This window comes from Hypanus sabinus, chromosome 6, assembly GCF_030144855.1.
Source record: "Hypanus sabinus isolate sHypSab1 chromosome 6, sHypSab1.hap1, whole genome shotgun sequence".
Classification (NCBI taxonomy): Eukaryota; Metazoa; Chordata; class Chondrichthyes; order Myliobatiformes; family Dasyatidae; genus Hypanus; species Hypanus sabinus.
Window position 1 is genome coordinate 71,329,373 of NC_082711.1, and position 17,107 is coordinate 71,346,479.

The following is a 17,107-nucleotide window of genomic DNA, read 5'->3' on the forward strand; positions in this document are numbered from 1 at the left end:
TCTCGCAATCCATCTCAATATAGAATGCATCTCAACTTATACTACAGTTTACTATATAATACAAATATTATATAGACATTCATAGAATAATAAATTTTAAATTGTCTCATTCAGGCTTAAAGATATTGATGTTGTGGATTATTTCTTACTGTTGTGTGATAACTTCTGGTTTAAAATAGCGCTACTGAAGATGGTAAGAAATAGGACTAAAAACATTACTGAAATAAATTGTGGTCAACTATAATAATGAAGAAGCAAGTGGAGGTGAAGCTGATTTGGAAAATGGGTCATGCAGGTGCATCAGAAAGCTGAGGGGCAACGTGTTTGCATACAGAGTTTGAATTGCTGTTGCTTTTGAAATGAACGATTTAGAGAGGAGTTGATGCGGAAGAGTTTTGATGCCTGTCCACTAAATAGGGTGTGAGGGTGGATTGTTCTAAGCGCCGAGCTGATTTGATGATGTCAAGAATGGCTTCAGGCTGCGTGGCCCCGGTGTGTCGCTGCACCAGTACCTGGGTCCTAGAGTGAGGCAGTACTCAATGTTTAGACCAGGCATGGGCAAACTACAGCCCATGGGCCATTTGCGGCCCGTTAAGCTTTTTAATCCGGCCCGCAGAACTTGATGAAATTATATTAATAAACCTTGTTAACGTTTTTTTCCCAGCAATTCTGGCGTTTTCCCAATAGATGATGCACTCTATATATATTTGTGGCGACCCATTTCCTGGCACATCCGAACCGGCTCACAATTAGCCAGCGTTCCAGCTAAGGGGATTTGCGAGCACAGAGCTTTGGAGCCTCTGCGCGGGGGGGCAGGTTGAGGGAGGCTTAAAAGTGAGGCTGGGGATTTCGAATAAAGTTTTTTTCTTCGACTGCAGTTACCGACTCCGTGTCGTAATTTTAGCGCTGCATGTAGCACACCGCTACACATTGACCTTTGTTGAGGTGCAGCATATTACTCCACATTTGCGCTTTATTCTTTGTTCGGCTCGACCTATTTGTGTGAACAGGCGTTCAGCGTCATGAACATCAACAAAGCCAGCCACAGATCCAAGTTAACTGACCAACACCTCAGATCCATCCTGAGAATCGCCACAACAAAGCTAAATCCAGACTTTGATGCGCTGGCTAAAAAGGGAGACCAACAACACTGTTCCCACTGAAATTAAAAATAAGTTTCTTCGTTGTGTTATGTAAAAAATGCATTTGAAAATATTTTTTTCAATAAGCCTTACATGTTACATGTCATTTCTGTTAAGTGATGGACATGAGTAGTGCACAGGTGCACGTACGTTCTCAAAATAAAAAATGCGCTCCAGATCAAATAACGCGCTCCGCATACTGGCGCGCTCTCACTGTTCTGTCATTGTGCTGGTCGTTGTTGAGTTTTGGCACAGGGGACAATTGAATAAGAAGGAGGAGGACAAGTAGACCTGCATCTCCTACCGTTTTTGAAATAAAGACAGGCAGGAGGAGAGTGATGATGATAATATCTTGAAGGATAACAGAATTTTCAGTGCTTTAAAATAATAACTGTTACTATTAAAAAAGCTGTATTTTATTCATTTAATTTTCAGTGTTTTAAAAGTCATTTCAATAAATAGCTAAATACCATGGGACTTCAAAGACAGATATTTTGTTGTAATGCATTTGTTCATTTTCAATTGAAATTAAAGCACGTTTTCTACATATCCCATGATATTTTATTTTCTCTTAAGAGGTGTATTACCAAAACACTCCATCCATCTGCTCCTGGTCCGGCTCCCCTGTCAAATTTTAGAACCCTTTGTGGCCCTCAAGTCAAAAAGTTTGCCCACCCCCTGGTTTAGACAATTTAAATTCCAGCCTAGAGAGGCTGGAAAGCCTGAGTGCCGGTATTAGAGGCAAGGATTGGGCTGATTTCATTCACTCTCCCACAGAGTTCTCTGGTGGCTGTCGTTTCTGTGAGTTTTGCAGTGTTTTTGCCCTGCTGATATGATGAATTGAGAAGGCTAATATAAGTAGGCTTGGGCCTATGATGGCTGCTCTGTGGAGCAGCTAAGGACTCAGTCTGGTTTGGAATGCTGTTGTTTGCTTCTATTGTTTGCGTGATGTGCTTTCTCCCCCTCTTTTATGCCCTTTTTGAAAATTAGATTCTTTGGGTTTCTTGCTTTGTGGCTGCCTGTAAGCAAACTAATCTCAATGTGTATAATTTACACAGTCTTTAATAATAGATGTTCTTGAATCTTTCTGACAATGTGGGATCACCCTTCTTGGCAGGAGAGACTTGTGGCTGTGACACGATCTCAGGTTCTGGGGCCTCTTCTGTGGCTGTTATCAGAATTGACTTTGGGACTGCAGGAATTGGTTTTAACAGCTCTTGGCACCTTTCTTCAGGGACATGTTGGCATTCTGAACAGTGCATGGCAAGCTTCAGTGGGCAATCTGGATCATAATGTTTGAGTACAGTATCTGATGTCTCCATTTCCTTTACCCTTTGGAAAGCCATCTCACACTGCTTTTTTTTAACTTTACTATGCTTTGTCCATTACCATTTATTCCCGATCTGCAGTAATGAGTTCTAGGGCTGGAACACAATCATGAGGATTAGTAGGAACCTTTCATAGTAATTAATAAATCTGAAAAGGACCACAATTGTAACACATCTTTTGGTCTTAGGGCATTCACCAATGCTTGAATTTTCTCAACACACTTGTGTAAACTTTGTGCATCAAAGGTGTGACCACAGTAGGTGATGCTTGATTTAAAAAGTTTCCACATGTTATGCTGTGCTCTGAGCTCATAATCTTCTAATTAATTTAACACCATTTTAGGATATTAGAGATGCCCCTTGTCGTCCTCAACTGTAATAATTATGTTATCCAGGTAACATTGAGTGCCAGAGCAGCCTTGCAGCACCTGGACCAGAGCTTTCTGACACAGTGCAGGTGCAGATGCTGCTCCAAAAATAATCTTATTATAGTGATATAGCCCCTTGTGAGTGTTTATGGTGAGAAACATTTTGTATTCTTCTTCCATCTCCATCTGTAATTAGGCCTCAGCTAAGTCCACTTTACTGAAGTGTTTTCCTCCAGAAAGGTTTATGAAGATATCATCGATCCTGGGCTGAGGGTATAGATCTACTTCCCATACTCGTTTGATAGTGATGTTAAAATCACGACAGATCCTGACAGACCCATTCTTCTCATCTAATTCCATTTTAATTAATTTGCCATTCACTTCTGATGTAAGCCAAATTGCTTGTCTATTGTTAGTTTACATATTGTAAATCTTAATGCTACTCAGTCCTGCATCACTCTCACTATTATCAGCTATTCAGCAAAAGTATGTGGATTGGTGCTTTACTTGAAATGGCAACTTGACCTTTTTTTTCACTTCTCCGTGCTGTCCATTTATTTCGTTTGCCCAACACACACATTTTATGTGTCTTACTTAATTGCATTTTCTGCAAGTTTCACTGTTAATCCTGCATTGGTCTGGTATACGTGAGCTCCTGCCACAGTAGTAACACATTTTCTTTGGCAAGGCAGGTTTCTATTTAGATGTTGTAATTTTATTTCCACTCACTTTTATTCCTGACTGCAACTCAATCATGTCTCAGCCTGCTGTTTCCATTGATACATCTATTATAACTGCTCCTCTAAATGTAACTTGTGCTTTAGTAAGAAGCCATTTTTGGATGCTTTCTTGTAAGATTCCACAAGCTAAACAACTTCTCAGTGCACCAAGAAACAGACTGTGCAGTCAAATTTCCAAGCAAACTGTATGCCTTTAAATGGAATGCACTCAGCAAAGCTGCTACAGTTTCTCATTGGCTATTGCATTTGCTTTAAAATACTGCTCAAATCGCTCAGTGTATAAAATCCAGTTATCCCTTGTGTAAACAAATGTGTCAATCTTTCCAATGCAGCCAGCCATTTCTGTTCTTTATTTCTTGGTGATTGTAGTGATGACTTTCAGCAGACTGAAAAGCTTGAGCATGTAGATATTAAGAACGGATGAGCTGGAGCTTTTGGAAAGCATCAAGTTGGATAAGTCACTGGGACCAGATGAGATGTACCCCAGGCTACTGTGGGAGGCGAGGGAAGAAATTGCTGAGCCTCTGGCGATGATCTTTGCATCATCAATTGGGACGGGAGAGGTTCCAGAGGATTGGAGGGTTGTGAATGTTGTTCCTTTATTCAAGAAAGGGAGTAGAGATAGCCCAGGAAATTATAGACCAGTGAGTCTTTCCTCAGTGGTTGGTAAGTTGATGGAGAAGATCCTGAGAGGGAAGATTTATGAACATTTGGAGAGGTACAATATGATTAGGAGTAGTCAGCATGGCTTTGTCAAGGGCAAGTCATGCCTTACCAGGCTGATTGAATTTTTTGAGGATGTGACTAAACACATTGATGAAGGAAGAACAGTAGATGTAGTGTATACAGATTTCAGCAAGGCATTTGATAAGGTACCTCATGCAAGGCTTATTGAGGAAGTAAAGAGGCATGGGATCCAAGGAGACAGTGCTTTGTGGATCCAGAACTGGCTTGCCCACAGAAGACAAAAAATGGTTGAATTTTGCATGGAGGTCGGTCACCAGTGGAGTGCCTAAGGGATCTGTTCTGGGACCCTTACTCTTTATGATTTTTATAAATGACCTGGATGACGAAGTGGAATGATGTATTAGTAAGTTTGCTGATGACATGAAAGTTGGGGGTGTTGTGGATAGTGTGGAGGGCTGTCAGAGGTTACAGCAGGACATTGATAGGCTGCAAAACTGGGCTGAGAAGTAACAGATGGAGTTCATTTTGGTAGGTCAGTTCTGGTCGCCTCACTACAGGAAGGATGTAGAAGCCATAGAAAGGGTGCAGAGATTTACAAGGATTTTGCCTGGTTTGGGGAGCATGTGTTATGAGAACCGATTGAGTGAACTCGACCTTTTCTCCTGGGTGCAATGGAGGATGAGAGGTGACCTGATAGAGGTGTGTAAGATGATGAGGGGCATTGATTGTGTGGATAGTCAGAGGCATTTTCCAGAGCTGAAATGGTTGCCACAAGAGGACACAGGTTTAAGGTGCTATGGAGTAGGTACAGAGGAGATGTCAGGGATAAGTTTTTTACTCAGAGAGTGGTGAGTGCATGGAATGGGCTGCCGACAACAGTGGTGGAGGCAGATATGACAGGGTCTTTTAAGGAATTTTTAGATAGGTACATGGAGCTTAGAAAAAATAGAGGGCTATGGGTAAGCTTAGTAATTTCTATGATAGGAATATATTCAGCACAACTTTGTGGGCCGAAGGGCCTGTATTGTGCTGTAGGTTTTCTATGCTCTTTGTTCTATGTTCTAAATTTATGATTGTATCACTGTTCATGAATCTGTGAATTTATCTGTTCTCTGCTTTTCTTAACTCAACCACTCTCCCTTCTGTAGAGGCACGTGCTGTGTATTTTTTTCCTTGACCATCTGACTGCACTCTTTTCAATAGATAGGTAGTCAACTTGGGTTTATTTACAACTTTCTTGTCTGCACTGCCTTTTTTTATAATTCCCGAGCATAAAGGTTACTATAACCAAAAAACACAGAACCGGGAATAATGTATATAATCTCATTTTTACTTTCGTGAGACATGCACGTGTGATGTGACAGTAAAATGACATATGTCATTTATGTACTTTGACATAAACAGTAACCTACAATGCATTATGTATACAACAAAGAACAATGTATTCACAATATTACTCAAGTATCACTGAACTATTAAATACATAACACTCTGCAGCCTCCTGGGCATTGGAATCTCCATACCAGGCCATGATGCACCCAGTTAGAACGCTCTTCACTGTACATCGATATGTAACTAGCGTGTTACATATAGAAATTTGCAGAGGTCATACTCCTAATGAAGTAGAGCTGCAGGAATGCAATCTTCATGATTGCATCAATGTGTTGTGTACTGGACAGATTCTTTGAGCGTGTGTGTTCAAAAATGTACCAGACATACACAAACCAAAAGCCAAGGATGAACCAAGAGATTCATAGCCTGCTGAGGGCTACATCTGTGGCATTTAACGCCAGTAATTCAGAACTATACAAGCAGTCTAGGGATGACCTACGAAAGGCTATTTTATGAGTGTGTAAACAATTCTGATTGAATTTAGAGATGGAATTGGATTCACATCAGCCTTGGCAGTGTTTGCAGCTATTACTTCTTACAAAGTAAAACCTAACATCATGGTTGTGATGCTTCACTCCCAGATGAGCTCAACACCTTTTATGTACACATTAAAAAGAAGAATAAAACTACACCAGTGTGAATCCCTACAGCATCTCGTGATCCTATGTTCTCTGTCTCGGAGATGTCTTCACAACATCTTTCAATTGGGTTTTCCCTTGCAAGTTGTCAGGCCCTGATGGTGTGCCTGTTAGGATACTGAAAGCCTGTGTTAACCAACTGGCGGGAATGTTCAAGAACATTTTCAATTTCTCACTGCTGCAGTCAGAGGTCCCCGCCTGCGTCAAAAAGGCAACAATCATACCGTTGCCCAGAAGAGCAGAGAGAGCTGCTTGAACGACTATCACCCAGTTGCACTCACATCAACCCTGATGGAGTGCGTAGAGCGATTGGTCATGACCAGAGCCAACTCCAGCCTGAGCTAGGGCCTGGACCTGTGGAAGTTTGCCTGTTGCTACAACAGATGCAGTTTTACACGATCTCCATTCAGCCTCAGATCACTGAGACAATAGTAATTCATATGTCGGGCTGCTGTTTATTGATTAGAGATCAGTGTTCTACAAAAATCGCACCTCAGTTCTAATCAACAAGCTCCAAAACTTGGGCCTCTGTATCTCCCTCTGCAAATGGGTCCTCAACTTCCTCACTGGAAGACCACAGTCAGTGTGGATCCAAATTAAAATCTCCCCCTCACTGACAATAAAGACTGGCACAACTCAAGGATGCGTGCTTAGGCCCAATGCTCTGCTCTCTCTATACCCAAGACTGTGTGGTTAGGCACAACTCAAATGGAATTTGTAAACTTGCTGATGACACAACTGCTGTTGGCAGAATTTCAGATAGTGATAAGGATGTGTACAGGAGTGAGATAGATCAGCTGGTGAGTAATTTTGCAGCAATAGGCTTGCACTCAATGTCAGTAAGACCAAGAAATTGATTTTGGCCTTCTGAAAAGGGAAGTCGTGGGAATACACTTCAGTCCTCATTGAGAGATCAGCATGGAAAGGGTGAGCAGTTTCAAGTTCCTGGGTGTCAACATTTCTGAAGATCTATCCTCAGCCGAACATATTGATGCGATTGCAAAGTAGGCACAACAGTGGCTATATTTCATTAGACATTTGCGGAGACTTGAAATGACACCAAAGACTCTACAGATGTATTATGAAGAGAATTATCACTGCTTGCTTCACCATCTGGTATGAGGGCCCACTGCGCAGGATCAGAAAGCCCAGCTCGTTCCATCATAGACACTAGCCTCCCCATCACTGAGGACACCTTCAAAAAGTGATATGTCAAAAAGGTGGCATCCATCATTAAGGACCCCATCACCCCATATGCCCTCTTCTCATTACTGCCAACAAGGAGCCTGAAGACACACACTAAATGTTTCAGGAACAGCTTTTTCAACTCTGCCATTCTGAATGGACAATGTACCCATGTACACTAGATCACTATTTTTTTTTACTTATCTGCTGGTTTGCACTACTTATTTAATTTAATTTTTCTATATTTTTTATTGCAGTTGATAGTTACTTTATTATGTATTACAATGTACCACTGCCACTAAATAACAAATTTCATGACAAATGCCAGTGATATTAAACCTGATTCTGAGGTGTTAACACCTAGGGACTTTAAAATGTTCACCTGTTCCACCACTGACCCCCTCAATAGTATGTGTTCTCCTGGATTCTTCTTCAATTCCCTGCTCTTGCTGGTATTGAGTGCAAATGAATTACAATGCTGCAGGCAGCACAAATACATCACTGATTTCTCACCTTTTCTGTAAAATGTCTTTTTTTAAAATCCCAAGACTATAAAGGGCTGTTTTAAGGCATCATATAGATACAACATCACTCTGAAAAGACTGTTGCCCTGAAATTTGGCACACTAAATGATCAGTGTATAGCTCCGTGATAATCCTACATCTGCTGCCTGTACATCCAGTTGTTTCTAAAGTCCAGTATTTCAAAACACCCTGGTGCCCTTTATTCTAGGTCAGGTCTTTCCTTTGCCCCTTGGGTGATGGTGGGTGTGGAGGTCTGGTTCGGTAATGGGTGTGTGTGTGGTCTAATTAGGTGCAGAGTCTTGTCCGGTGATAGTGGAAATGTGCAGTCTGGTCTGATAATGGGGCTGTGGAGTCTGGCCAATGTCAGTGGTTCGGTCTGGTTGGATGATGAATCGATACAGGGACTGGTCAGGTGACACATGGGTTTGGGGCCACTTTGGGTAATCAATAGATGGGGGAGAGGTTTTAGCCACATGATCAGTTGGCACAGGGTCTGATCCAGTGATGACTCGATTGGCAGTTTGATCAGATGTGGGATCTGGTTGGATGTTCAGAAGTTGGAGGTTTGGTCAGATGCAAGTTGAATCAGAATCAGTTTGTTATCACAGTATGCGTCGTGAAATGTGTTAACTTAGCAGTAGCAGTTCAATGCAATACATGATAATATAGAAAGAAAAAATAAGTAAATAACTTTCACTGAGTCTGTATATATAAGATAAGTTAGCTGCTAAGTTAACACATTGCATGATACATACTGTGATAATAAACCTGATTTGATTCCTAAAATGTACATTGAACCCATGAACACTACCTCACTTTTTTTTAATATCATCTCTGTTTTGCACTAGTTTTAATCTGAGATAATATTTAAAAAGTGAGGTAGTGTTCATGAGTTCAATGTCCATTTAGGAATTGGATAGCAGAGGGGGAGAAGCTGTTCCTGAATCACTGAATGTGTGACTTTAGGCTTTTGTACTTCCTTCCTGATGGTAAAAATGAGAAGATGGTTTGCCCTGACTGATGGAGGTCCTTAATAATGGACACCTCCTTTCTGAAGGTGTCTTGAAGATGTCTGAGATATTATGCAAATTAGTACCTGAGATGAAGCTGATTAATTTTACAACTTTCTGTAGTTTCTTTCAGTCCCGTATAGTAACCCTGGTCATACTAGACGATAATGTAGAATGCTCTCCATGGTATATCTACAGAAATTTTCGATTGTTTTAGGTAAGAAACCAATCTCTTCAAACTCCTAATGAAATATAGCTGCTGCATTGGCTTGTTTATAACTTCATCGATAGGTTAGATTCTCATAGATTTTGACACCCAGGAACTTGAAATTGATTACCCTGTCCACTTTTGTTTCCTCTATGAAAACAGATTCGTGTCCGCCCCCATCTTATACTTTCTGAAGTCTACAATCAATACTTCTGTCTGACTGATGGTGAGTGCAAGGTTGTTGCTGTGACACCACTCAAGTAGCTAATATATCTCACTCCTGTACATCCTCTCATCTCCATCTGAGATTCTGCCAACAATCATTGTATGATCGACAAATTTATAAATGAATTTGAGCTATACCTAGCCATACAGTCATGGGTATAGAACAGTGAACTAAGTTCACACCCCTGAGGAGAGCCAGTGTTGATCGTCAGTGAGGAGGAGATATTATCATCAACCTGTGCAGATTGTGGTCTTCAACTTAGGAAGTCAAAAATCCAATTGCAGAGGAAGGTACAGAATCCCAGGTTCTGTAGCTTATTGATCAGGACTGTTGGAATGATGGTGTTAAACTCTGAGCATTTCAACAAACAGCATCCTGACAGATTGTTCAGGTGATCCACGGCTGTGTGAAGAGCCATTGAGATTGTGTCTGCCATAAAGCTATTGTGGTGAATTGCAGTGGGTAGAGTAGAGTGGACTGATTGGTTCAGTGGGTGGGTAGACCACCAAACTGAGTGACGATCATTACCTTCAAAAGTGGTGTTGGTATCAAGGGAATGAGGTAGAGCATCAAACAAAAGCCAGTTCATAAATATCTTACAGAGAACCTATCTGAGACAGCCTTCTGGCACTGGCTTTAGAGAGGCTCAGGTTAGTCCCTTTTAAACTACAGTTACACACCTCTCTCAAAGATGCTGGAAATCTATCTTGTTGGAAGTCTGCAGCTGGAATGGAGCTCTTTGACATGAATGGAAAGCTGTGAGTAGCTTCGAAATGTTGAAATGTTGCACATTTTTTGGGAGTCTGTGTTCATGCAGAAAGTTTCTGTATCTTTTTGCCGCACACCCACAAAATCATAATCAGTACATGTAGATCATGCTGTGAGTCTCTGATTTACATTCACAATTCATTTTCCACAGAAAGTTTATCATATACTGTACAAAAATGTGAAGCTATTCAAGCTAATTTGTAGATTTTAATAATCATGTAGTTTTTCTTTGTTACCAAGTAGAGCTTGATATTGTTGTACAAGATGAAATGTTGTAACTTTTCTATCTAACATGATTTCAGATTCCATAACCAACTATATGTGTTTGCATGCTTTAAGGTATGGCACGATGCTAGTCACAGCCTGGTCATATTTTATGCCTTGAAGATTAGTTCTGTCACTTAAATTCAAATCCTTAACACTTGCTTTAAACTGAACTATAATGGCATCAGCACTGAAAAAAATCATTCTGGTTAAAAGCAACCGAGGAGCTGACAAAATCAACATTTTAGTAGATGTGTCACTGATGTTCATACTAGGCAACAAGTCACAAAATAACCATGTAGGTTTCACTATCATTTTTGTTGAGGCAGGTCACGAATAACGCATCAATACCAGCACAAATGGAACTTACAGAAGACTTTCTCGTTCACATTTCCAAAGGAAGAAGTTTTGTGATGATATTTAAGTTTATCTGCCCCAAAATAGTTATTCTATTGCTCTACAATTAAATATTAAAATGCACATCTAATTGTTTCTTAATTTTGTTTAATGCTAACAAGAAAGAAATTCAAAGCATCAAATTCAAGTGTAAACAAAACTGAACATAAAAAAGCAAATGTACTGGAGTTGCGAGAGATTTAAAATAATAAAGGAAAATGCTGGAAATTCTAACTTTGAATTGACTTCTGATGAACTCCAATCTGAAATGTCGATTCTCTGTTTTTTATTTATAGCAATAACTTCTATATTTTAATTTTTTAATGAATTATCAAAATATATTCTTAAAACAATATGATGCTCAGGTTCAAGTTCCAGTTTATACTTGTCATAGGCATACATACAATATCTATCTGTCCTTTAAGTCCTTTACTATTTGACATTGTTTTGGAACCTTTAGCTATAGCCATTCGTGAATCACCTAATTTTTGGGTATTACTAGTGGGGAAGGGATGTATAAGTTATCATTATATGCTGACGATTTGTTACTATACATATCTGACCCTGAGAGATCTATTCCTGCTATTTCGTCCTTGCTTGCTCAGTTTAGTAACTTTTCTGGTTATAAATTGAATTTTAATAAGAGCGAATTATTTCCATTAAATATGCAAGTTCCAATTTATAAACACTTACCTTTTAACATTGTCACGGATTATTTTACTTATTTGGGTATTAAAATTACCAAAAAACATAAAGATTTATTTAAAGTTAATTTCTTACCTTTAATTGACCAAGTTAAGCAACTTGCTACCAGGTGATCTTCATTATCTTTGTCATTGGTTGGTCGAATTAATGCTATTAAGATGATAGTATTACCCAAATTCTTATATTTATTTCAAGCATTACCAATTTTTATTCCTAAATCTTTTTTTGATATTACTGACTCCAAAATATCTTCCTATCTGTGGCAGAATAAAAATCCTAGACCAAGCAAAAAATATTTACAGAAGCCTAAGAAAGAGGGCGGCTTGGCTTTGCCAAACTTGAGATTTTACTATTGGGCAGTTAATATACGATATTTAATATTTTGGACACAATAATCGACTATAGCAGCATGCCCACAATGGGTAAATTTGGAATGTAAATCTGTACAAGACTTTTCATTGTTTTCAATTTTAGGATTTTCATTTCCTTTTTCTTTATCTAAATTGAATAAACAAATAACTAATCCTATAGTTAAACATACATTGCGAATTTGGTTTCAATTTCGTAAATTTTTTGGCTTGAATAAGTTCATCTTATCAAGCCCTATAATACCTAACTTTCTTTTTCGGCCCTCTTTTATGGATCAAGCCTTTGTTTTATGGAAAACAAAAGGTATAACATGTTTTTGTGATCTATTTTTAGATGATAGCTTTATGTCCTTTGAACAGCTATCTAATAAATATAATTTACCTAAAACTCATTTTTTTAGATATTTGCAAGTTAGAAATTTTTTGAATAATGAATTATAGTCTTTTCCGAAACTATGTCCATCGGACATTACGGAAAGAATTTTAGCTCTGAATCCTTGTCAGAAGGGTTTAGTAGCTGTCATTTATAATATGATCATGAAAATACAGCCAGAAGTATCAGAAAAAATTAAGGAATGGGAAAAAGAACTTCATTGTCTTATACCCACTGAGCAATGGGAGAAAATTTTACAATTAGTCAATTCTTCTTCTATTTGTGCTAAACATGCCCTAATACAATTTAAGGTTGTACATAGAGCTCATATGTCTAAGGATAAACTTTCTCGATTTTATTCTTATGTTAATCCAACCTGTGACAGATGTCACTCTGATATTGCTTCATTGACTCATATGTTTTGGTCTTGGCCTTGTTTGCAAAATTACTGGAAAGATATTTTTAGTATTATTTCAACAGTTCTGAATATCAATTTCCAACCGCGTCCTATTACCGCAATTTTCGGTTTATCAATGGCGGATAATAGTCCTTTATCCCCCTCATCTCGACGAATGATTGCATTTGTTATATTAATGGCTAGAAGATCTATTTTATTGAATTGGAAAGAAATTAATCCTCCAACTATATTTCAGTGGTTTTCTCAAACTATCTCTTGTTTGAGCTTAGAAAAAATTAGCAGTGCTGTCTTTGATCCTTCAGTTAAATTTGAAGAAACTTGGAGACCATTTATTCAACATTTTCATATGAGTTAAATTGTCTTTCCATAAACCTCACTTTTATTATCCTTAATTATTTGGATGGAGGTTCGGAGTTATTGGTACTACTGTATATATTTGACATTATGCGATGGCCCATGTTGGTTAGTGTTTTTTTTCCTCTTTTTTTGGGTTTTTAAAAATTTCTTTTGTTCATAAATACTATGAGTTTGGGAGGTTATTATATATTGATTATCATATATTTGAATGTCTATTTAAACTATTAACTATGTACTCTCAAACTCTCTGTATTCATGTTTCATTTATGTTTGCTTAAAAATTAATAAAAAGATTTTAAAAAGAACAATGTATATGCCTTGAAAATTAGTGATTTTACAGCAGCAACACAGTATTGTCACAGATGAGAATAAGTAATTATTTGATGATAATAAACGTAAGTTATATTGGGGTAAATTAACATAAATTATACACCTGCAAAATAAAAAACAAAATGAAAATGTCCTGATCAGTGATATTTAAAATAAGTTCAAATTAGGGTGCTCTGGGGATGTGCTTCCTGTGCACCAGTAACTGCTTGGAGTCCTCTCCATCTCATGGAATCATACTCAAATGGGAAGCTTCAATTCAGTCATTCTACATTGAGAAAAGAGAAGTATAGATAGCTGAGTACTGTGAAGCCAAGTATAGGCAGTAAAAAACTGAAAAATATGCTGTTTAAAACATAGTAAGATGTGTTGAAATTCCTTAAACGTAAAATATAGAATAGAACAGCATAACACAGGAACAAACCATGTTTCTTCCAACCATGATGTAAATCCCAATCCTACCAGTTTGCACATGGCTCATATCCCTCTCTTCCCTGACTGTTCACGTGTCTATTTAAATGCTTCTTATACATTGCCATCACATCTGCTTCCCTGGCAGCATGCTTCAAACACTTATCATGCTCTGTGTAAAAAAAAACTTGCTTCATAAGTCTGGTTTATATTTCCCTTCTCTGATCTTAAACCTATGCCATCTAGTACTCGACACTTCCATCCTAGTAAAGTGAATGTTATCTATCCTATCCACGTCTCAGGTAATTTTACTGACATATTTGTATAAGGTTGCCTCAGCCTCTAATTCTTCAGAGAAAACAATCCAACTTTGCCCACCTTTTCTTTATAACTAATGTGCTCCAATTCAGGCAACATTCTTCCAGTAATGTGAGAGCCAGAACTGCCCACAATACATCAATGAAGGCCTAAACAAAGGTTCATAGATCTGCAACATCAGAGGTAATGTGAAAATAGGAGTTATCTGTAGTTCCACTTAAAGCACGCTGTGGAATATTTCACAGAGTCAAATGAGTACAGTGGGTAATAAAAGTGAGTGAATTTAACTATCTCAAAACAGACAAATAAAAGCAATCAATGTGATATAAATTGAAAGAACACTTTTGAATGCAGTTAGGAATTCCTCCTGGGTCTGTGTGTGTCTTCTCAACAGGGGAAGAAGCATTGCTCGATTTAGTTCCAGATATCAGCATCATCAGAAGAAGAGATCATTGAGACATAATGGCTTCAGCAGAGCTATTTTCAGTGTGCAGATTAAAACGAGCATGAAAGAGACAAAGAAATGAATGCTGAATAAGCAAAATTCAAAATCGGGTGAGATGAGTAGGAAGCTGGAGTGGGTAAACCAGGGAGATGAGCTGGCAAACAGATTCACCGTGGAAAATCTTGAATATAGTTAAATAATATGCCAATTAAATCTATATCTAAATGTCTATATGTGAAAAAGGATCACAAAGCACAAATGGGAAAACACAAAATAAAAAAGAGGTGGAATAAGCCAGATGCCTTTTAAAACAAGTGACTTTTTTTTTTAAGACGATAGGCATAGGAAAAGAATTAGGCCATTCAGCCCATCGAGACTGCTCTGCCATTCCATCTTGGCTCATTTATTATCCCTCTCAACCCCATTCCTGCTTTCTCCCTGTAACCTTTGATACCTTGACTAATTGAGAACCAATCCGCCTCCCCTTTAAATATACCAATGACTTGACCAACACAACCGTCTGTGGCATTGAATTCCACAGATTCACCACCCCCGGCTTAAGAAGTTCCTTCTCATTTCACTTCTATATGGATGTTCTTCTATTCTGAGGCTTTGCTCTTTGGTGCTAGACTCCCCTGCTATTGGAAACTTCCTTTACACATCCACTCGATCTAGGCCTTTCAATATTCAACAGGTTTCGTTCTTCTAAACTTCAGTGAATACAAGCCCAGAGCCATCAAAAGCTCCTCATACATTAACCCTTTCATTCCTGGAATTATTCTCATGAAACTCCTTTGGATCCTCTCCAATGCCAACACATCTACTCTTAGATAAGGGGCCCAAATCACAGTACTCCAAGTGTGGTCTGAGCAAAGCCTTATTAAGTCTCAGCATTATATCACTGCTTTTATATTCTAAATGAATGCCTACATTGCATTTCGCTTCTTTATCACTGACCCAACATGCAAGTTATCCCTTAGAGAATCCTGTACAAGGACTCCCACGTCCCATTGCATCTCTGATTCTTGAATGTTCTCCCTATTTAGAAAATAGGTTCTGCCTTTATTCCTTCTACTCAAGTGTATGACCAAGCACTTCCTATGCTATATTCCATCTGCTACTTCCTTGTTCATTCTTCTAACACCCTGCAGACACCCCACTTTCTCAACACTACTTGCCCTTTCATTTATCTTCATATCACCTGCAAACTTGGCCACGAAGACATCAATGATCTCATCTGAATCATTGACATATAATGTGAAAGGAATTGGTCTCAACATCAACCACTACAGAACACCACTAGTTACCAGCAGCCAAATAGAAAAGAATCCTTTATTCCCACTCTTTGCCTCCTGTCAGTCAGCCATGGTAGTATATTTCCTGTAATACCAGGGGCTCTTATCTTGTTAAGCAGCCTGATGTGTAGCCTTTTGAAAAATCAAAGTAAACACCATCCATTGATTCTCCTTTTTCTATCTTGCTTGTTGTTTCCTCAAAGAATTCCCACAGATTTCTCAGGCAAGATTTCTCCTTAAGGAATGTGGACTGTAGTTTATTTTATCATGTGTCTCCAAGTACCCCAGGTGAGGCCTCTGTTGGACACGGTTGACCATGGATGTGGTGTCCTAGTTGTCTACATATACATAAGCCAGGACTGAATGATATGAAGAGCAAGCTGTTGCCCACAGAGCAGGAGTACCCTCTCCATGCAACTGATGAAACCAAATAAATGGCAGAGACTGATACAGTTCGGAACCAGTGGCATCGCATGAGTTTCTAGTCAGCATTGAACTTAACGTAGGACTGCCTTAGGTACTCCAGCTCTGGATTTCTCCTCAGGATTTACTCCTGAAGCCTTCCTCATGAGTGGATATAGCTGCAAGTCAGTGGAGATTTGAGATCAGATTTTTTTCTTCTCCAAGACGAGTTGCCGACTATGGCTGACGAGCCCCATCTGTCTGGAGTGACTGGTTTTAAGGCACCAGTGACCTGCCTTCTGCTCCCTTTACTGCTGATAGAAATGACTCTGTTAGGCTTTATAGCTAATGTATAGGCAAAGGTCAGGAGCTGGTCTTATTTTCAGAGGTGATTTGAGATGCATGCAATTGAGAACATTTATTGGTACTGGGAGCTCATTCCCACTCCCCCTCCCCACCTCACACCTCCATCATCTATGACAACCTTAAGGAATCTAACTACCCTGAAACCTCATTCTTAATAATGGACTCCTACATCTTCACAAACACTGAAATCAGGCTGACTGGACTATAGTTTTTCTTTCTTCTGCCTCCTTCTCTTCTTAAACAATGGAATAACACATATAATTTTCCAGTGCTTCAGAACCATTCCAGAATCTAGAGATTCTTGAAAGATCACTACTAAATGCCTCTACAATCTCTTGTGTTATCTCTTTCAGAACCCTGGTGTGTAGTCCATCTTATCCAGGGGACTCATCTACCTTCAGATCTTTCAGCTTCCCAAGCACCTTCTCCTTATTAATAGCAGCACA